Raw genomic sequence first — 24,791 nt, 5'->3', positions numbered from 1 at the left:
CATCATTTAAATCGCGAAACGTAGTGGCGTGCTATCGGCATGCTTCAAGCTGGCATAAGTCAGAGAGACGTTGCCGAGGTCCTCCACACAATCAGAACTGTCAATAATCGTTTGTGGTTAAAATATTAAGAAACTGGTAATATTGCTGAACGTCATACAGGACGTACAAGGATAACCAACCAAATTGAAAACCGTTTTATTAGGTTGCAGGCTTTGCGAGATGGCACTATAACTGCATCACAATTACAAATGAGACCGCAAGAGACCCATTAGGTATTTGTAAGTGGCGAAACCATTAGAACAGAATCGTGGAGGTCATACACTGTACTAACTTAACCTAAAGACTACTTTGTTGAGAGTTAAAGGGCAACAAACTAGTTTTTTTATTTTTTTTGTTTCCATTTTTTTATTTATGGAGTTCTCCTTTACTTCTATCTATCTAATTAGCCTTCTTCGGTGCATCTTTGGATATAGGCCTCCCCAATTATTTTACATTCTTCTCTGTCTGTCGCTACAGTCATCCTCCTAGAACCCACGTGCTTCTTGATATCATGTGCCCATCTCATTTGGGGCCTTCCTCTGCTTCGCTTATATTCCCACGGTCTCCAACTTATAAGAATTTTGTTCCATTGATCTTCTTTTTGTCTTATATTGTGTCCGACAAATCTCGATTTCAACTCTGCAACTTCTTATCTAACATTCCTTACTTTTGTTTTCTCTCTTATCCACTCGTTTCTCTTTTTATCGATTGGTTTTATGTGCAACATTTGTCTTTCCATTGCTCTTTGGGTTTTTATGATTTTGTCCATGTTTGCTTTTGTAAATGTCCACGTTTGGGAACCATAAGTGAGAACAGGGAGTACGTATTCATTGTATACTTTGGTCTTAAAATGCTGTGGATATCTTTTGTTTTTAAGAATGTAGCTTAGTTTGCCAAATGCCGCCCATGCCAATTTAACTCGTCTTTTTATCTCTGCTATTTGGTATTCTTTGTTAAGTTTTATAGTTTGACCCAGATATATAGGTATAATCCTGAACTTGTTCTATTTCATCTTGTCCGATCCTCATTGTGATGTATTCATCTGTATTTGTTATGATTTTGGTCTTACTATAATTCATATTAAGGCCTTTCTTTTCAGCTTCTATGTCTAGTTCTTTCATCATTTCAAATAATTCTTCTTTTTTATCGGTTATCAACGCGATGTCATCAGCGTACCTTAAATGGTTCAAGCGTTGTCCACAAATTTTTATACCGTTTTCTTCCCATTCTAATCGTTTAAAAATATCTTTCTGAGCCTGATTAAAAAGTTTCGGTGATATTGTGTCACCCTGTCTCACGCCTATACTTATTTGTATTGATTTTGTTCCTTCATATACTTTAATTGTTGTTTTGGCTTCCTTATATATTGGCTAATAGTTCCGTTTTATACTTAGTAAATGGTCACTTCTACTGAATCCCTTTCTTTTCTACAACCAACTTGTTATTTCAACTGGTATCCGTCGAATATTGTCGTCAATCTTTTGGTTAAAATTTTTGTAGGAGTTTATACATTACATTGAAGAGTGTTATAGAATGGTAGTTTTTTATATCTGATTTATCCCCTTTCTTGTATAAACTAATGGTTACGGATTCCTTCCAGTTGTTTGGGATTCTTTTTTCTTTTAATATCTTGTTAAAAAGGGAATGTAGAGTATTAATTACCACTTTTCCACCATATTTCAGCATCTCTGCAGTTATTTCATCTTTTCCAGGCGATTTGTTGTTTTTCGTTTCTTTAAATGCCTTCTTTATTTCTGATTTGCTTATTTCTGGCTGTAGCTCTGAGTTGACATTTTTTATTTTAGTCTTAAGTTGGTTTCGCCTTATATTTATGATGTCAGCTTTAATGTTTGTTTCTACTTCGTTCACATCTTTTATTTTGTTTATTTCACATTTACCTAATTTCGGTATTAACCATTTCATATTTTTGTTGTTCTGTATTACTTCTTCTATTTTTATTTCTTGTTCTTTTCTCTTATTTTCTTTTATGATTTTGCTTATTGTTTTATTGATTTCTACATATTCTATAGATTTCCTTTTGCCTTCTTCGTTCAGTCTATTTCGTCTATATCATTATCATCTTGTCTTTGGGTAAGTTGTTCTTTTAATAGGTCTTCCTATATCTCTTTATATTGCCCTAGTTTGTTTCTATCTACTAGATCCCAGTTTCTAATTATTTTTCTTTTCATTTTATAGTTACCGTCAATACTAGTTTTTGCTCTGACCATCCTGTGATCGCTACCTATTGTGAATCTGTTAAGAACTGTTACATCTTTAATGATATATCGTTCCTTGGACAGTATGTAGTCGATCTCATTTTTGTGGATCCATTAGGGCTGATCCATGTCCATTTTCGTTGGGGCTTCTTTTTGCAAAAGAAGTTCATTGCGTATAAATGCTTTTCTTCTAGGTAGTTCATCAAAGTAGCACCTCTATCATTTCTCTGACCATACCCGAAATCTCCTATTTTAGTTTCTTCTGTGTTTTGTTGTTTAGTCCGGATTTATTTTAAATTCATTATTCGTTATTAGTTTTTTGTTATCGGAAATTAGCTAGTGAGCAGTTAGTGAAAAAACAGACAGGAGAGAGATTTGCCATTTGGAAGAGATAGCTTTCGGCGTGTAGTCTTCAAAGCCGGCAATTTTTTTTTGAGTTGAGACCATTGTCAACAACAGTTGAGTTTTCAACCATTTGAGAGATCCACATGGTTTTAAGAAGGAATTAAGTGGCCGAGTTTTAAAGATTGCAGTTTGTTGTCATCCAGGATAATCCGAAGCTTGAGTCAGTGTTCTAACTTTCCAGAACTTTAAATTTTGTGTTCCATGGTCATCCCAGACCAATTCCAGTTTGTGTGGGACACAGTTGTGTTGTTTGTAGTGTTTTGATTCAATTCCAATCCCAAAAACTTTCTTAATATTTAATATTTCAAAATGGTTTAATATTTCATTTCTACAAATGACAGTCAGCATTATCCTTTCCTGACATTTGGCACACAACCATAATTTTGAAATGTTTTATTTAAAGGTTAACCTCAATGTAAGCTCCGTTAAAAAATTTAGATAATTTTTATTTCTAATAGTTATTTAACTAGTTGTAAAATTGTTAGAACTGTAGCCCAACATGTAAGGTTTGTTGATAAATTTTGTTAATATTACATAATGACAATACTAGAATTAATACTTTGAATTCGGTTTCGCTAGGTAGAAATCGTTTGATTTCTCTTTTTGTTTTTTGTTAATATTATTTGTTGAGGTGAAGTTATAATAAATATGTAATGTTTCTCTTTAAACCAGGAGATGTAGAATTATTTCCTTTAAAAAGATTTTCACCTTTTAATATTTTTTAGGAAAGAAAAGCTTTTATTTTTATCCAGCAAGAGGATTCTTTTAAACGGCGTCAATTTCAAATAGTTTAGGAACCTTCTTATGTGTGTAGCCCAGGAAATCTCTGTTTTTGGTTTCTTTCTCTGTAGTTATCGCATTCAGTCCCTCCCTTATTCACTTACTTACGACCCAGTTCTCCAACCAACACAATAGTGGCTGTTCGCAAAGGTTTCGGTTTGTTTGCTTACCCTATCTCCAGCCCATTAATTGCTCAGTTTCCACTTTCAACCCCCTATAAGTAATACCCAATGTGATAGGCAAATTAAATCGTTCCATTGTTTATACCTTTTTATCAAAAATATTTAAACAAATGGTTTGAAATCCTTCTGCAATCTCAGATTTTGTTTTTGTCCCCTAAATTATTTTGATGTCTGTATATTGATATGTTTGGAATATGAATATATTGATTTATGGTTAGACATAGTGTGCATTGCATTTTGATGTACTCTCCCGAGGTGCGTTCTATATAATTACTAATATCTGTAGACATACTCAAAGTTAGAGTGATATATCTTGTATTTCCATTTTTCAGCATTGATCACTAAGGCACTATCAACTTTGGTGGCCTTAAATATAAACTTTTTTGTAACGAATTCATATAAAATAGTAAATATGACGACCGCATTAAAAGTCCTTAACAATGAGAATAATGAATAAAAATAAAAAGTGTATCTATAATAAAAATTTTGTGTATTCAGAACTAAATCAGGAAAAACGACAGAATCTTACCAAAAAATGATTCAATTATAAGAAAAAAATTACTGAAAATGACTCTGAAATAGAATAAAGACGAATTAAAAAAAAAACTACAATTGAGACTGAAAATAAGGACAATAACAAGCAACTGACAAATAAAAAATTTGGTAGGAAATATCATAAGGCTCAAATCAAGAATAATATTGTAGCCTACATAGTAGTTTATAGTCGGAGTTGTTTCTTGAGATGTGAAACGCAAAAAAGAAACAATAAAAAACAAAGAAAAACAAAAACAACGAAGAGAACGCCTCTTAAAAAAGGACACAACTGTTTTTTTAATTTTTGAATACCAAAAAACAGAAATGGGATATTTACAAAACAAAGAGAAAAGGGCAACTATAATAAAAATAAAAAATGATAAAATTAACTATATCAAAATATATTTAATCCCTTAACTGGCGTTGTGGGATCAGACGGACCACCAGCACTTTTTAAATCCATGTAAAACTTGCAAATTTAGCATTTATGCCTGTCCGCGCCATCTACGTTTAAGTTGGTGCACTTCTAAACCACTCTAATATACACGTCAACTGTGATTTATAGTATTTATAGGATTTATAGTTTTACTCTAACTAGCCAGAGGTAAAGTTCATTTGGAGTCTGTGTGGTACCATGACGCTAATAGTGTTTTATTTCTGAAATAGCAGGTTCTTCCAAAAGAGTTTATTTTGGATAGCCTAATTTTGATAAAAGTGAAAGGTGGTAGTATGATGAATTAGAAAGCGAGTTTCGTAATTATGGGGACTACAACGACAAAGATTTTTCTCCAGAGAGTGACCATAACTCTCATTCTGAGATGGAAGATCAGGGTGACAATGCTGAGTCAGGCTATAGGTAAAGAAGAAAATTTGACAGAAACAACAAATGGAAAGTTTTATTTTGGTAAAAATCAATACAAGTTGTCTGCTTTTCCGGCCAATCCAGATTTGAATATTAGAACAAAAAAAAATACCTGCAAAATGTGGTGATGTCTTTGATCCCTTAAAAATATGAAGCCTTCTTTTCACAGAGGATATGGAAAACGTAATAATTCTACGGACAAATGAAAAGATATTGTTATTTCAAGATAAATTTAGGAATTCTGATAATACAGAACTGAGAGAACTAACAAAGGAAGAATGTAGAGCGTTTCTCGTTATCTTGGATTACTCTGCAGTTTTCAAGTCAAATGATGAAGACTGGCAAGAAATATTTGAAACAGATGGAACGGGACGAGACATATTCAGATCCATTATGTCTTTTGAAAAGAGGTGTATATGTATTGCTCGCATGTCTAAGGTTTGTTGAACGAAGAGTTAGTGTAAATATTTTATTGCTTTTGTTTTAGGTTTGATAATGCAGATGATCGAGAAGAACGTAAAACTAATGATCGAACTGCAGCAGTGTCTTGATTATTTAAGCGTTTTATAAAAAATTGCCAAGACTGCTATTCTATGAGAGAATTGTGTCGTACCGACGAAATGCTGATAGGATTTTGCGGTAGATGTACATACCTCGAAAATATGGACTAAAAATTATGGCCGTAACAGATGCAAGTACCCACTATTTCTATAATGGCTATATTTACTGTGGTAAAGATAGTGATGGTTTTTCTTCAACAAATGTTTCATGAAACCAACACAAGCGGTATTAAGACTGCAATTGAGATAATTGCTAATTCACACCGAAATGTCACAGCAGACAATTGGTTTTCATCCATAGAAGTCATAGGTGTATTAAAAAAACGAGGACTGACCTGTGTTGGTACGCTCAAGCGAAACAAAAGGTTGGCACGCTCAATCATATTATCTGATTGGTGGTCTTGAAGATAGATTTCAGTTCGATGGAGATAGTCTAACCAGTCAAACTAAGATGGCGGGTTAGCTTTTTATGACGAAAAGTTTTGTCAAGAATTAATTTTTTTTTTATTAAGTAAACCGCGTCAACCATGAAAGGTTATTGGCGGGGAAGAGTTGTACATAAAATCAGATGTTTGCTTATAACAACTAATTACAATTGAGAACTTAAGTCTATTTTTATATTAGATTGTACAGTTTAGTTAGTTTTAGAAACTTAAGTCACTTTATAACATTTACTATAATTCAGAGCACTTTTCAGATTACTTGGTAAATCACTTTAAAGTCATTCCAGGTGATAGAGTGGGCAACTAACAATAATGTGTTCGATTGTCAGAGGAATATCACAAACATAGCACAGTTTTTGTTGTTATTTCTTCATTAGGTAGTGGTGGATTATGCATTATTGATTTTCCACTTTTCTGGAAATGATATTTCAGTATTTTTGTCTGATGCGTAGTTTGTTATTAATATAGGCCAGTGATCGCTCTCATAAGTATGATGTAGTCCTTCCCAGTTTAAATTTGGAGCTAGTGAGCTTTTGCATATAGAGAGATCGATAGCGGAATATTTACCAGTAATCCATAAAATAATACCATAAAATCAAATAACTATGTCACATTTTGAGGTTATGTTGACTGATTTATTTTATTCAATTTTATTATTTTGCTTTTTAATTTAAAATACACCATAATTAAACTCTTTCTGATGTTAATTTTATGTTTTTATTTACAAATCAATAATAATAATAAGCAATTTTTAATAATTTTGAATAATTTAATATTTGATTACAATCAAGTTTTGATTAGCGTTCGAACACTCGGCCCTAGAAGTTTTTACTTGATTGTAAGTTTTTTTTAATAATATTTGTCTCATTCAAATAAAATTATTTGTTCCATTATTGTTTACATATTTAATTTAAAATTTTATTTAAACCTCTAATTCAGTTCCAAATGTGGTTACATATTTCACGAACGATGGAAAAGTATGCAATAAAAATGTCTGGTTTTTTACACTTATTTACCATTATTAATTGGGTACACAGCTATTCGCAAAAAGTAATTCAGCAAATTCGCTATTTACTCAATGGTGCGTAAAATAGTCAACATAGATCAATCTAGACTGTCCGATAAAATATACCACGGCACATATCCCGTTGGAGCTAGCAATCGATAGCCAGCTATAATACATGAGCTACTATTATGTTAGCCAAATTTTTCAAGTAAGCTGAATGCTTCGCGTTGTATGCATATATGGGCAAAATCTCGTATTTAATATTTTTCCGAAAATGTCCTATATACAGGATGTGGCGCGACAAGATTTGATTAAAAGTAATGGCGGGTACAGTTATGTTAAAAATTACCTTATCTGAAATTATCTGAAATAACAAAGGTATACGAGCCCCTGTCCATATCAGTTGGTCCAACGTTAGATTGATAAGAAAATTAAATTTTAGATAACAAAACTAAAAGCGTATTATAAATTTTAGAAGTTGCCACCAATTCGACAGTGCGATGAAGCCCAAGTAGCACAGATTGTAATTTTGTACAAGCAAGTGTATTTGCGACCCCGTGTGAGATATTTTTTTGTAAACAGAAAAATATCGCACGGAGTCTCAGGAGTAGTCAATCTACAGTTTCAAATATTTTAAAAAGGTACCATGAGACAGGCAATTTTGTACGAAGGCCTGATCAAGGACGTCCAAGGTGCACAACCGCAATTGATGACCATTTTTTGGTTCTTAATTCTACAAGAAATCGCTCATTGACATCAATGCACCTCAGAAATAATCTAATAAATGTCAGACAAGTTAATGTAAGTTCAAAAACAGTTGAAGACGAACAGACGAAGATTAAAAGAAGCAAACTTAAAGCCAAGACGCCCTGCAAAAGTTCCACGTCTTCTCCAAAATTATAAAGCTCGTCGTTTAAAATTTGCAAGAATATTCATTGAAATATCGACAACTGGAAAAATGTTGTTTTTACTAATGAGACCAGAATAATATTAGTTAAGCCAGAAGGTCGAAACCACGTCTACAGAAGAGTTCGAGAAAGATTCGCCACTTGCAATCTTGCCCAGACCGTTAGTTTTGGAGGTAGTAGCCTAATGTTTTGGGGAGTTATTAGTTGGGAGGGACGCACCGCACTTGTGGAAGTGATTGGACGGATGACTGCTGATGCTTACGTTCAAAATATCCTGCAAGATCATGTTTTGCCATATGTTTGTTACATTAGATTTGACAGATTTATGTTAATGCACTATAATACACGACCACATGACGATGCCATGGCGAGTAATTATCTTGATGAGATCCAAATTCGAAGATTGGATTGCCCACCATTTAGTCTGGATTTAAATCCAATAGAGCACATGTGGGATAAGCTAAAACGCCGCATACGACAAACAAATCCCGTTCCAAATACGATAGAGTAGCTTCAGCTTGCTGCACAGGAAATTGGAATGCAATTTTCCAAAGGTATGTCCAAAATTTAATTGCAAGTATGCCGAGAAGGATGCAAGCTGTAATACGAGCTAGAGGGGGAATACTCGTTACTGAACATGCACTTGTTTCAATTAAAACGACTTGTTAAGCAATTTAAGTTAGCATTTAAGTTTAGAGTCAAAAAACCTTATTTACCTAGCATTGTTCATTAAAAATTGTTAAAATGAACTATTTTTCATAATAAATGACTTGATTGAATAGAATTTATTTTCAAAAAAGAAAAATTAGAAAACTCCAAAATATTCGATTTTTTGTCCATGAGTGTATTTTATAACGTAATGAAAACAATTGATTAAATAGAATAATAAATAAATAAAAAAAAAACGCATAGAATATGTAGTATTAACAAATAAAAAATTCCCTTTATTTTTAATGACATCCACAATTCTTCGAGGCATAGTTTTTACCAAGTTCTGACAAAATTCTAATGTAATAGTAATAGTAATGTAATTTATTTCGCGCCAGAATGACGCGAAGTAGTCTCCATTGGGGACAATTTGGGACTGTTAGAAACCCATTCCAGAAGTGGTATGCCATGGTCTTCAATCCATTTTAAACTCTTTTTTGAGATATAACAACCTGTGCCGTCCGGTCGAAAGACAAACTATTCGGCTAGTGTTAAACGGTGTTCCATAATCGACAAAAGAGATTCTTCTAAAAAATTCAAATATTTGTCCGTGTTTACAATCCCATCGATAAAGTGTAACTTTCTTACGCCTTTAGATGACATGATGCCCCAGATCATGACAGATGCAGGAAATTTAACTTTTCTCTTCAGACAGTTGAAATGTAAAGCTTCATTTTTCCTGTGAATGACGCAACTGCTACTGTCTTCAACAGACACTTCAAATCTGGATTCATCACTCCATTGTATTGAATCCCATTGCGACTGAATCCAATCATTATGCTCTTAGACCATCTTAGTCTGGTTATTTTACTTTTTCGTACATTTGTAGGTTTTATGACGACAAAACCTGTGGTTTTGTATCTTCTGACTATTTTTCTTTTGTGATAATGTTAAAAGTGGCTTTTTCTTAGCCTAAAATAAAATGAAATTTATTAAAAACAATTCGTACCAATTTTTTCAACTATAAAACACACTTTGTAAGTACCAAATTCTAATTTGTGGACCTCTCGGTCACATGTTGATCTAGAAATGTGTCTTCCAATAATGTCACTCCATAAAAAGCTTAACTCCATATAATTTGCTTATCGATTTTTTACTATAACTCTTCTTAATGCCCTTCGATCTGCTTTGGTTATTTTACTTTTTCGTACATTTGTAGGTTTTATGACGACAAAACCTGTGGTTTTGTATCTTCTGACTATATTTCTTACACTACAGCCTGACAATTGCAACATATTCGCGATTTCCGAATTGGATTTTACAGAATTAAAAAATCTAATAATGATTGAACAAATTTTCTCATCAATAACTTTACCTCGACCCATTGTAAAATCCACAAACGGCAAAAAGCTTTACAATACTACAAAATCCTTTTGACATTAACTGACAATATTACTGTTTTGATGTCATTTGTCCATAGCTACCTCTGGATTTAACGTAATTATGAAAAAATCAACGTATGTTGACATAAGTGAATGCATAGCCAGGGTTTAGTGAATTTTTTTATTGTTGAAAATAAATAAAAAATCATGAGGGTAATGTTTTTAATAAATATTAATAAAAGTGCCACATTAATTAATATAGGAACTTGTAAAAACATGCAGAGTATAATTTGTTTATGGTAATCGACTTAAACTGCAAATTCTATAGGTGGGCCAACTGATATGGGAAGGAGCTCGTAGGTTTTGGATCACGCTGAGTTGAATCATATAATCAAATAATTGAGATGCATAATATATGTATGTATATTCTTTGATATAATGTTGTCCTGAACGTTGCACTTCCGGTTATACCGGAAGTAGATGTCAACTTTGTTATTTTTAATATAACCGTATATTTTTTATTTCATTTTCGAATTCTTCATGAAATTTTAGATAGTGTACAATATATTATTCCAAAAATAAAGTATTTTCGAAATATTTCGATTTTTTTCAAAACTTTGAAACAATACCTAGTACACATTGAATAACGATATCTCCAATATTAATAAGGCTAGTGACGTCAAATTATGACCAATAAACAACAAGTGCTTGTTTAATAATCCCATATATCCAACTGATTGATATTTTATACAGGGTGTTTTAAACTTTGCCGCCAAGCACAATTTAAATCGTTAATAAGTTGCTTACTTTAAATTTAATACCTTGTATTTTATTACATTTTCCGCTGTATTTATTTAAGCCAATTCGTTTGATATTGGTATTTGCTATACCTATATCCAACCACTTTTGATATATTTCATTATCTATGTTAAAACATAACAACACTTTCAACATTAGTACAGGGTAGGCCATGATTTGTATTATTCAAGGTGATATTTTATCACTTTTTTATGTTATTAATTCTGAAAAGTAATCAATAGCATGGAAGAATTATTAGTTGTGAATATCATTAAAACCGTTAACTAGGTAGTTTGTACTAAAACTCATTCCTTGCCGCGATCCCCATTTGGGGTTTAAGTTGTTTTTTTTGTATCAGTTGGCAGCAGTTATCATAAATTTCAAGGTAAATGGTTTTGTGCCAACTACAATACTTCTATTTAGATAGTGAGTGGAGGTATTTTACTTAAAAAATTTTCCAATAAAATCCTTTATAAAAAGGTATATAAAAAACCCAGTCGGGCTATGTTAAAAAGACAAAACGTTTTCGGAATAAGTATTCCATCATCAGTGTCAATATATTACATGAATGTAGCCACTAAATATGAGGGTAAAAACCCTTTAAAAATTAATATATGAAGTTTAGTTTACATTATGTCATGTTTACAAATAGGATGGTAAAGTTACCGTTGGATTGGTAACATGGCGACATATGACTCTACATTAAGTTGCAAGTCCTGAGACGGTATGTCTACGAGGACTTTATTAAAGCAGCTTTATTGTGTTGCGACTTAGTAAGTTTTGGAATAACGCTCTTGAAATGTATTGGTGTGAAGATGAAAATTTATGTATAGACAGTATAAGAAAATGTTTATCAAAAAACAGGTATGTAGAAATAAAAAGAAATTTACATTATAATGCTTGTATAAATAAAAAGTCACGTAAACCAGATTTTAAAATGAGTTCGTTGATTTCTAAAATGAATCAACAATATTTGAAATTTGGCATATTTTCAAAAAATATAAGTATTAATGAACAGATGGTCCCATACTATGGACGTCATTATTTTAAACAATTTATTCATGGAAAGCCAATTCGGTTTGGCTTCAAACAGTGGACAAAGTATTGAGCCGAAAGTGGGTATTATTTTCATACCGAATTATACACTGGTTAAAAGAAATAATAAGCATGATGTCCAAGATTTAATATCTGCGATACTGAATATTATATCTGTTATCAAAAACCCTCAAACCACGTCTTCTATTCTGACAATTTTTTTATTTGTGAAGTTTTTAATAAATAAAAAAATGACATCCACCGGTACAGTGAGATTTAACAAAATGAACAATTGTCCGCTGAAGTCAGAAATCGAGTTGAAGAAGGAAGACCGGAAGAAGGAAGAAGGAAGATTATAGACATGATATTAAAAATGAAGGATTTGGTGTCATATGAAAAGACAATAAATGTGTCAGAATGTTGTCAAACCACCAAGGGATGAGTCCATTAGACAAACTAAATCGATGATAACGGACTGAAAAAAACAGATCAACATTACACAACATCACTGTATACGTAACTACACTATATTCATGGGTGGCGTGGATAAATTGGATTGGTACATTAATAAATATCGAATACAAATACGGTACAAAAATGGCATTCCCTAATTTTTACAAACGTTATAGATGTGGTATTTGTAAATGCATTTGTACTATATTGTCACGTTAATTAGACTATACCGCTCTTGGAATTTAGAAGGCAAATAGTTAGAGCTTATCTTCAAGTAAAATTGCACCGTCCCTCATTGCAAAAGTTATATTAAAAACGTGCCACAGAGTGAGTTAGGAAAGATCTTATCAGTCATTTTTTGGAAAGGACCAACGAAGAAAAACAGATAAAATGGGCAATATGTAAAAGTTTAGTGTAAATTAATTAATCTTCAATAAAATATGTTTTGGATAATTGACCGTTTATTTTTTCATGGTACCTGTTACGATCCTTATTTGGAACACTAAGAAAAAAACACAAAAAAATTGACGAAATGTCAATTTTTAAATTTTATTCAATAAACTATACCTACATATTTTTAGACAAAAAGACAAACTTTAAAAAATACACAGAAAAAAAAATTGGCAGGTAATGGGTTAATTTGATCAGATAACTTACAAACTAAAATAACTAAATCCAATGTTAAACAAATAAAGTCTTATAACAAGTTTTACCCACTGCTTATCTAGAGCTAAATTAACACCATCTACTTCTAAACATTTAAGAATTATTTTCGTTAAGTTATGTTTTGAAATTCTGAAAATATGGTCGGGTGTTAGAGAATTAAAAGTAAGTAAGACTCTCTGCAAGTTTTAAAAATATCTGATTTTTAGTGTAACCCCAAATACCCAAATATGAAGAAGCCAAGTCGGGAGAGCGAGCTGGCCAACGAAAGAAACCCTGATTGGCAATCCATACATCATCAAACATGTAAAGATTTGGGCAACACGTCCATAGTTATGAGAACGTACTCCATCTTGCTGATACCAAGCTGAAGCAGTGACTCCATTACTTACAATTATTATTATTATTTACTTACTTAAAGTATGTAATGCCGGTTGTATGTCTGCTTCTTAGAGGTTTACCATTTAAATTTTTATCATGAAATCTTAAAGATAAAATTGTATCATCTTTTATTGCACAAAATTCTTGAAAAAACAAGTTAATTTATCACTTACAACTCGTTAAGGTAAATTCTTAATATAAAAATTGGAAAGAGGGAGACAGATCTCATTGGTTATATTATTATTACAGTTATAATAATGACCATAATTTACCTCCTCCCCTTAAGTGCCTTCTTTGTTGAGGTTAGCGATCAATATGGCAAATTTCTCTTTGTTCTGGGATTAATGAATTAATTCATTTCCTCTTGTGTGGGTCCAATCTCTGATGTTTCGTAGCCAAGATTTTTTCTTACGTCCTATGCCCCTTTTAGCTTCAATATTGCCTTCTAATATTACCTGAAGCTGCTCAAATTCCCTATGGCGTATTATGTGTCCTAGATATGACGTCTTTCTAATTTTGATAGTATTGACCAGTTGTGTTCATTGCTCTCATTACTTCTTCATTCGTAGTTCTGCTGGTCCAACTTATTCTTAGCATTGGGCGGTACATCCACATTTCAAATGAATTTAATTTGTTGACGTCATACTGTTTTAATGTCCAGGTCTCACAGCCATATAGTAATAGAGACCACACATAACACTTTAGTGTTCTCAATCTTATTGAGACTGATAGCTTGGGGTTACAGAGCATTTTATGCATATTCATGAAACCAGATCTTGCTATTTCAATGCGTCTTCTAATTTCTTTTAAGTGGTCTAGTTGACTATTTAGTTCTCTGCCGAGGTATATGAAGCTTTGGGAACTCTGAAGGGTGATACAATTTATTTGTATGTTAGGTGTAACTTGTTCATGGGGGTTTTTGTGGAATACCAGAATTTTGGTTTTGGAAAAGTTAATGTCCAAGTCCAGAATGTGACTTTCTTCTGATAATATGTTCATCAATATTTTTAGTTGGTCTTCTCTTTCTGCTAATACTACGGTGTCATCGGCATATCTTATATTGGTAATGATGAGTCCATTAACTCTAACACCTTCAGGGCGATCTTCAAAAGAAGCTCTAATTATATGTTCGGCATATACATTAAATAATAGGAAAGATAAAATGCTCTATGTTGATGTACTTGGTGTTTCCGTTCTGTGTTCGAACCATAATTTACAAGAACAGAATATAGGCAAAACAACACAACCATATATGTAGAAATAATAATTTAAAATTGCTGAAAGATTATTGGGCATTTTTAAATTGGTTCTTTTGTTCTTAACTTGTATCTTCTAATTAATATTTCAAGCATTAGACTAAAGAATCCTACTGATTCAGCAATTGTTTTGTTTTGAATTCGTCCAAGCTAATTATTTACAAACGATTTTATTTTGTGTTGTTTCTTGTAGTATTTTTACTAATTTAATCATAGCTCTTGGTCATACCAGGAAATGTGAATGTGAGTTCCGAAATGTGAATACTAAACAATTTAGAGAATTATATGCAAAAAGCTCTTTAAATGCAACAGCTTTTTTTAAAACGGTATATTTAAATTTCAAATTTCCCAGTTCGAGAGAAATTACAATCCATTAAGATTCAAGAGTTATTGGCTTCAAGAGATACACTAATATTAATTTTCTGATATATAGTGTTCTGCGGTGAACGTAATATGCGATCGACTGACAATTACAATTGTAGATGTATTTCAAAGTTTGATCAATGGAAGGCAAACCATGTTGAATATCTGAACCTAAATAATTTCTGATAGAATCTCATTATGCGCTGGAAACCACTTGAGGTAATTGATTAATTAACATTTATTAATGCATACAATTAATATTCACTACAATTGGACATTTGTGATGTTACTGTTATGATTTGTCTATTTATTTATCTATCTACTGTAGCGTATTTACATATTGTTCGGGTATGTGTATTTACAATAAAGTATTGTTGTGAGTTATTGCGAGCTCACCGTCTAGCACAGTGTTTTTCAAATTTTCTTAGAGTTGGGACGTTTTGACAAAAAAAATAGTTGGCGGCCCTCTCGTCTTTTATACTTAGTTCATTCGCCATTAAATTACGCTACCAAATCAAGGGGAAGGTATAACACACCATCTAAAATTTGGTACAGTTGTTTAATAGAAAAAAATGTTTTACTTGGATTATCTATGCGCCACTGAAACAGTTTCTTTTTTCTTACGATTTTTTCCTTATTGATCCAATAGGAGGCGCTACATTAGTGTCTAGATTTTTCTGGAATTTTAAACTCTACTTTATATAAGCAATAAAACATAATTAAACAATAAATGTTGTTGCGTTGCATTCGTTTTTTAATTCTTACTATTTATATTATGTTCTGATGAAGCAAAGTTTAACAAAATTTTGTCCGATGTTTCTTGGCCATAATGTTCTTTCCCTTTCTAGTCCCCTTTTTCCTTTTAATGAAATAGTAGCGGTGACAAAATACAGCCTTGTCCAACTCCTCTCTTAATTTCTACTTTTGTGGACGTGGAATTGTCGATACTAACTCTGGCGTTTTGGTTCCAGCTCAAGCTTTTTAGTACTTTGATGTCCTTCCCAACTAAACCGACTTCTTGCAAACGTTATAATAGTAGGTCAGTCCATCAAATGCTGTTTTGAAGTCTATGAAGCATATAAAATATCTTTTTGTTGGTCGTAGCATTTTTGGGGCCAGAACTATTAAACTAAACAAGGCTTCTCTCGTTCCCATGCCGGTTCTCAATCCAAACTGATCGTCTCCGATGATTGTCTTCACACTTTTTATAGATTCGATTATATACGATTTTTACTGCATGATTTATAAAGCTAGCTACGCTAAACACGCCCTTTGTTAGAACAGTGCGCAGTGCACGGCATACACGTACAGCAGAATGTGTTGTACTCGATTCACGGCAGTTTTGGGTAAGTCGGTTTGTTAGATTAGTTCGCATACATATATTCTGTCGTGCTCAAAATAAGAAAAAAACAATAAAATTCTCACAAATTTAACGCAATAATTTTATTACTCCAAGAAGAGGGGGAAGAAGAACAGTTGATAATGTCTAAATAAAAATTTAATGTCTTAATACAGAAGGTACTTTTAAATTAACAGTAGAAAAAAGATTGTTTCAAAACGAGGAAAAATTTCGAGAATATTTTTCCCTTTCCATGGATTTATTTAGAACTGTCTTACAATTTATACTAGGTCCACTAGTCTTTCATCTTCCTCGGGAGAAAATTTAGAAGATATCATTTTATGATTACAATAATAATAACTATATAAAAATTCAATTATAATTTCGGTATAGATGTATACGCTGTGAGCTCAGCTGAACGTTTGCATCCAAATCAAATCACAAAATTGGTACCAGCGCACACCGTCGACGTACACTTTTATCGCTCTTCGCTCTGCAGAGCGCACAACTAAGTAGCAGCAGAACCTACACACCGTTATCATAGAGAACCATTCCTATGATTTTGACGAACGTGCGCTGCCTTCGACTGACGCCTTCGCCTTCGAGTTATGCGTCGCTCACTGTTTTAACAAACCATAGCCTAAAGCTTATCAGACGAGGCTCGTTGCAGTCTTGTGGGTATGGCTTTTTCGGTAGTGGGATGAATATTGAAGAAGAAGAATATTGATGAATATTAGTCAGTTTTATGGTAATTTTCATGAATCATAAACAGCGATTGCATAAAATGACAAATATTTCGATTTTTTCTATGATTATTAATTTTAACGTTTCTGGGTATATTTTTATGGACCTGGGATCCTATTTATGTTCTTATGCTTCTTACTCCTTCATGTATGTAGACTTTAAAGCCTGTTTCTTCTTCAATATTAGCCTCCTTAATTGTTTAATTATCGCATTATCTTTTTCTTGGTCTGCCAGTACGTCTTCGTCCATTTGGTGACATATCGTGCTATTCGTATTATCTTATCCTCTGCCATTCTACTAATGTGTTTGTTCCACACCTGTTTCCATTTTGTCACAAATTCATTTATATCTTCTATATTGCATGCTCTTCTTATGTTTCCGCGTCTCTCCCTATCCAACATACTTTTCCCTGATATTGGTCTGAGTATTTTCATCTCTGTTGTTTCCAGTAGTCGTCTCGTTTTAGATGTATGAGGTCTTGTATCTGCCGTGTATGTTAATATAGGTCTAATTGCTGCTTTATAGATTCTTGTTTTTGTGTCTTGTCTTAGGTGTTTGTTCGTCCAGATTGTATCATTAAGAGATCCCTCCGCTTTACTTGCTTTTAGGCTTTATTGTACTTTTTTTTTTCAACATATCCGTAACTAGTTATATCTATTCCCAGATATCTAAACCTTGCTTCCTGCTTTATTATTTTTCCATTAATTTCGATTTTACATCGTGGTGGGTATTTGGATGTTGTTATACATTTTTTTTTTGCTGATATTATCATATTGTATGTCTTGGCTGTTGTATTGAAGATGTGTGTTAATCTTTGGAGCTCGTTTTTTGTCTCGGCGATTAATGCGGCGTCGTCTGCATAACATAATATTTGGATTTATTTGTTTATGTAACCATGACCTTTACGTACTGCTTGTATTATTTCGTCCATTATTATATTGAAGAGAAGTGGGCTCAATGAGTCACCCTTTCTGACTCCGCTTTGTACTGGTATACACTGTGTTAGGCTTCCATTTATCTTTGCCTGTATTCGATTAAGGAAGTAGATGTTTTTGATAGTTTGTATAGTATTGATTGGTATGTTACTTTTATACAGTAGGTAGGTGTAAGACGTCTTCGACTTGGATGCGATTTAAAGCCTTTGTATGGTCTATAAAACATGAAAATGCTAGTTTATTGTACTCGATGGCCTTTTCTGTGATTTGTCTTAGTACAAATAAGGCGTCTACATAGGATCCTTTATATCTGAATCCTTTTTGTTTATCTGATAAAGCTGTTAGTTTATTGATTTTGTTGGTTAAGACTTTTGTGGTAAGCTTACGTGCGGTGTTCAGCAGATTTATATCTCTATAATTGTTGGGGTTTTGTTTATCTCCTTTCTTGAACATCGGTATCATTTTGCTGTTTCTCCATGAGTCTGGTATCTTGCAGTGCAATATTAGTTTTGTGTATAAGTTTTGTCATCTCTAGGGTTATACTTTCTCCACCGTGTTTTAGAAGTTCATTTCTTATTTCATCTGGTCCTGGTGACTTTCTATTTTTAATTGATTTTATGGCTATCTATACTTCCTGAAAACTGATTTCTATTTCGTGTATGAATTCAGGTACGTTATTGTGTTGATTATTATTTTCCTTTTCTTTAAATAGTTCCGTCAGGTTTTATTTCTTTTATTTCTTTTCTGAATTATGTTGTACTGTTATTGTTATTGTTTGTTCAGTATGACTTTGCGTTTTCCTAGAGCTTCTGTAGCTGCTTCTTTATTGTTGTTTTTATTTTCTCCCAGCTCGTCTTTATATCTTCGATGTCGTCTATTTGTTTTAGCTGTACATTCTGTTCTAGCCTCCATTGGTACATTTTTCTTGTAGCGTCGTTCCACAGTGATTCTACATTAAATTTTACCTTGGTGATGTCCTGTAGAAAATGTTTTGGTGTTATTTTCATACTTATTTTTGCTAGTACTTAGTTTGTGTTCACTCCCTGTGTCTGCTTTAGTTTAAAATTCGGATATCTAGAGTCTGCTTTGGGTGGATTTTTCTATTAGCGACTATAAAATCAATCATAGATTTGTGCCCTCTGGAATTTTCAAATGTATATTTATACTCGAGCTTATGGTCGAAAAATGTATTATTGATTCCCAGTTCGTCAAAAGCACAGAGATTAGCCATGAGTTCTCCATTTGCGTTGACATGGTTTTCATTAAATCTTTGTTTTACTCCTGGATCTATTTTATTTCCGATTAGTTCATTAAAGTTACCCATAAGAATTAATTGTTCTTTATGAAGTATTTCATCTAGGATGGTTTACAACTGTTCGTATAATGCCTCTCGTTCGTCCTTAGATTTGCAGTCCTCGGGGCTATAGATAGATATGACATTTAATTTTTGGTAGTCCATTGTGATGATCATATGTATTATTCTTTCGGAGATATAACGGCAGTTATTTATGTTGTCTTTAATTTTTTTATGGACAAGTATACCTACGCCTACTCCTGCTCGTTCTTTTTTCTTCACTCTACTGTATGCTAGAAAATATTGGTTATAGTCTCTTTGGCCTTTACCTTTTTTCTTGGTTTCTTGCATTGCACAAATGTCAATGTTTTTATCTATCAGTTCTTTTATTATCTCTTGGTCTTTGTTATTGAAAAAGTAATGTTTCATGTTGCTAATCTGATTGTGATCTTATTTTTCCTTCTCGATTTCTATTTATTCTGAGTTAATTAATGGCATTTATAATTTTGGCTTTCAGAATTTTTGGTCCTTCGTTGTTGTCCAATATTCTTGGTACTTCTTTTGCATGCTTTCAGTTTATCTTTGGCTGATTCTAGCAATTTGCTATCTATTTTCAGCATGGTGTGTAAAGTTAGTCTCTTGTTAGTCGATGTGAACTCTTTTACCTTTTCATGTAAATTTAAAAAATCATGCTTTTCTTGATTTCTTGTAGCCATTTCTCTTTCACCTTGGTTTTTTTAATTATTCTTAGTCTTCTTAGACTTAGTCTTTTATATTTTCCGTCCTTGTTAGCTTTTCCTTCAGATTTTTTTGGTTTGACCATTAATTGCAAGTAATCACTACCATCAATACATTAGTTTGTAGCCCAGCCTTTGAGTAAAAAAAGGTCGATTTCATACACTAATTAGTAAATGTTTGAATCCTACTAAGATACTTTAGTAATACATTGTAATAACAATTTAATATATTCCTTAAATGTAATAATACAACTTCCCTTTTTCTCTTTCTGTTTCCATAGCTATACGTATATGTATTTGGAATATTTACAAAATACTCCTAAAGCTGCAACTAGTAATTGGATGCCGTTTTGTTTTGTTTATATTCTCTAAAGAGACTAATTGTCAAAGCAACTCATTCAGGGATAAATGTGAAGTCATACAAAATACTACTTTCATTCTTGCTGAAATACTTTAACAAATTCATCATAAATTCTCACCATAATTCTAGTATTGTTCGGGGAATTACATATAAATGCATATGCATTACATTTTAGATGCTTACATTACGGTAAATATTACGGTAAATAAACAAAGAACTGTAAAACACTGCTCCAACAAACCAATAAGAAAATTATGAAATTATAGAAAGGAAAAAATGGATATATAAATAGGTAACAGATATTTAACCCATTTTTGCCCTAATATTCCATTGTACAAGGTACTTAAATGGCTGGATTAGCTTAAAATAACTGACTAGCTTTCTTGATTTGGTAGTTACAGGCAGTAACCATATGGTAAAACATGGTAATTGGAGTAAAAATAAAGAATATTTACTTTAATTAATTTACAAGTTTAAAAAGTGTATTTACTATTGACGAAGTGTGAAATATACCTACAGAAACACTATATAAAGTACAACATCACAATTCCTACACTGTGTACGTCCTATAGAACTACAGCATCTGCTAGCATACCGTATTCTTTGATTATTCGGTACAGAGACAACCAAATTATCCTTATGATCATACTTAAGTGATCACCACAGTGAGACCAATAGTCTCTTCTACTCGTAAAGAGATTACCATTCAATGTTCATCCCATTACCGAAAAAGCCAAACCTACAAGACTGCATCAAGCTTTATCTGATAAGCCTTATTAGTCTTAGTCATGCAGTAAAAGTCCTACATAATCGAGTCTATAAAAAGTGCAAAACAATCATCGAGAAGATCAATTTAAATTCAGAGCCGGCATGGGAACGAGAGAAGCCTTGTTCGGTTTATTAAATCTGGCCCAAAAATGCTACGATCAACAAAAATATATATTTATATACTTCATAGACTTCGTAGCAGGATTTGATAGAGGAGGGTACGACCTACTATTAGAACGCCTGTAAGACGTCGGTGTAAACGGAAAGGACATCAAAGTACTAAAAAACTTAAAACTAGAACCAAAACGCCAGAGTCAAACGCCTTAAATATAAAAGGCAATCAGCTCCAGTGTGATAATTACAGAATTGACTAGATTCATTCAATAAGACGGATCCTCAAGAAAACTTTAGAATTTAACATTGAAACCCATCACCTATTCGTCGACTTCAAGGCCTAGTGTCAAGAGAGCAGTACCAATATACAAATTAATGCCTGAGTTTGGTATACCAAAAAAACTTATATGATTAACGAGAATTACAATGTCTAACTTAAAAGCCAGCATCAGATACAGGGAGAAAATTCTCAATCCTTTGAAATAAAAGGTGGACTCAGACAAGGGTATGCCCTGGCTTGCCTCCTATTTAATATTGCCTTAGAAAAGGCAGTCTGAGACATACGAATTAGAGACATCGGTACTATTTACAATAAATCGATACAAATCTTAGCATACGCTGATGACATTGACATAATAGGGCGTAGCAAGCGAGATTTTGAGCAATATTTCCTAGAATTGGAAACGGCTAGTCACCAACGAAGACAAAAACAAGTATATGTTAGTTACTAAGGATCCTATAGCAACTCAGAAACGGGAAAGAGCATTCACAAGTCATATCTTTAAACGTGACAGCTTAACATATCTTGGCTCGCTAGTGACTACTACCAATAAAAAAAGCGAAGAAATTAAAAGACTATTAAACCTTACAAATATGGCATATTGTGGACTTCAAAAACAATTTCACTTAAGAAATATCCAAAGAAAAACTAAAATTATTATATACAAAATACTGCTGAATATAAACTGGAGGTTTTTAAAATGTGGATATATCAAACAATCTTAAAGATTTCATGGACATTGCATACCTCAAACGAAGAAGTGCCGCAGAGAATAAGCAAGAAACGAGAATATTTGAACACAGGGAAAAACAGGCCAAATAGTGAAAAATAACAAGTACCAATATTCTCGACTAATAACGAAAGAAAAGATCGAGAGAAAAAGAGGACCAGAAAGGAAAAGATTATTGTAGTTAAAAAACATCCGACAATGGACAGGGCTAAATTTTGAAAAGTATATAACAACAGTCGAAGAAAGAGAAGAGTTTGCAATTGTATTAGCCAATCTCCGTTCATGAAAAGCTACTTTAAGAAGAACACGACTACTTACAATTTTTCTTGATATTTTCAGAGCTTTTTATTTAATAATAAACTCATCTATTTGATTACAACTCTCTTGGCTATTTAGTTTATTTCAGTAACTTTAACTAATGATAATTCGTGTATATAAACTTAGTTAACTTCACAAATGTTAATGTCAATAAAAGCCATTAAAAATATTGATTAAACATAAAAGAAGATATAAACTGAGATTTATTTCTTTACCGATATTCCCTATGTAGTTAACGATGTCCCAATTTATCACTATTAATTAAATTGATGTATGTGAAAGTTTTCCCGATTATATAAAGAGGGTACATTAATTTATACGAGGTGTTTAACTAGCTATATCGAGTAATAGGGGTAGTTAACATGGAACACAAAATTTTTGAATAAAATATTTATTAAACGTTTTAGTTTGTAAATTCAAATTTTTTTTTTCAATAGCTAATATTAAAGTGTTGCTATAAGAACTGTTTTGAGTAGATAAAGTATCACTTTAACCGCAAGGGTAAACAGCTGAAATTTTACAATTAACATTATAAGAAATATCTATTTTTGGAGCATCACAACTTGTACTCGTTTGCTTAAACACTTGATTTGAGGTACTGGATTGATTTTCTGGTCCGCCAAGTATACACTTGGATACAGCAATCTTATTGCTTATTCACTCTTCAATGTAAAATTCTGCAACAGATGACGATTTCCATCCACCTAAACGTTTATCTTTTACTAGATCAGTTCCAGAATTTGCGAACATAGTAGCTGAAGAACGACGGAAACAATGCCCCGTGTACATTTCTGAATTTGCAAGTTTCAAAAAATCTGCAATCTTTTTGGGGATATTATATATAGTGTTAATCCCCACCGGTTGAGTAGTGCACTTTTGCTGTCGGTAATTTACAAAAAACTTACTGTGAGGTACGTTTTTAGGGCGCAAGGCAATATACTTTCTCACAATTTCCAAGAAACTCAGTCCACTTTTCTTGTCAGTAATACAAAACGACCTTTCCTGCTTGGTTTTAATATCAGATAATGAAACGGTTATCACCGATTTTCTGTCGTCCACGTTAAACACTTCTAACTTGTACAATTCATCGGACCTAGTCGCTTCATGCACACCAAAAATAGCAATAACCTTCATCAACAAATAGACGTCATCAGGAGCTTCTGTCAGAAATTTAATAATGTCATCTGACTCCAGGATTTTGGACTTTTTAGCTTTGTATCCTCCACTCAGGTTTTTTTAGTAAGGTGGTTAACTTGCTTAATTTAGAAATGTTACAATTTTCATTTACCAACAACGTACGCTTCAGCATCGAATAATACGACCATAATGACGATGGCATCGCTTTCTTCGACTTTTCAGAAAAATACGCCAGAAGTATTTTTTCACTCACTCCATTGATATTCTTAATACTTTTCCACTTTTTAAAAGACTGGTATTCTTTCTCATACATCATCCTAGATTTTTGTGGCAACAATAAACTTTCTGCTTCCAACGCTGCATTTTCTACATCGGATGGCAGGTTTTAGTTTTCTTGTGTCAATTCTTTTTCGTCCATTTCGTATTTATTCATTTTGTACACAAAACGCAACAATATTCTACGCATAAACCAAAACGTAACATTTGTTTGACATTTGTTGACAGAGTAATTCATAACCCTAGCAACGGAGCAACACAATTTCGATTTTTGTGCTAAAAATTATAATTTTCTTTAAAATTCTATTTTTTACCTGAACTTAAAGTCTTGCTATAGAAAAAAATGTTGTATTGCGCACGACGATAAAATCGCATTATCTTCTCGAGCATAATTAGCGTCTCGACTAACGTCTCGACGCTAAAAAACGCTCTCGAAGATAAAGTACAATTTTATCGTACTATAAATAACTATTAAAATGCAACTTTATTTTTGTTATTTATTTTTTAATAATTATTTTATTTCAATTTCTTTTGATTTTTTTCACTTATTACCTTTATCTTTCATTTTACTATTTTTATTCTAAAAGTAGTTGACGCCCAATTCTTCATTTAATTCTTTAATCAACTGAATATCCTATTTAGTCTTTATTTTTTATTTTTAATCTTCATTTATTTCAGTTATAATTCCTGTATTTGACTCCAGTCGATTCTATGTCACAGACATGGAAAATATCTGTAAATTTCTATGCATCACTCCTATAGACAGTGTATCTGTCAGTTGACAACTCTGCTCTGTCATGTCACACTTTAATTCTGAAGAAAAGAAAATATCCTTTATCTGCC

The sequence above is a fragment of the Diabrotica undecimpunctata genome, chromosome 8 (genome assembly GCF_040954645.1).
Source record: "Diabrotica undecimpunctata isolate CICGRU chromosome 8, icDiaUnde3, whole genome shotgun sequence".
In the NCBI taxonomy this organism is placed as follows: Eukaryota; Metazoa; Arthropoda; class Insecta; order Coleoptera; family Chrysomelidae; genus Diabrotica; species Diabrotica undecimpunctata.
Note: the sequence above shows the minus strand (reverse complement) of the source record.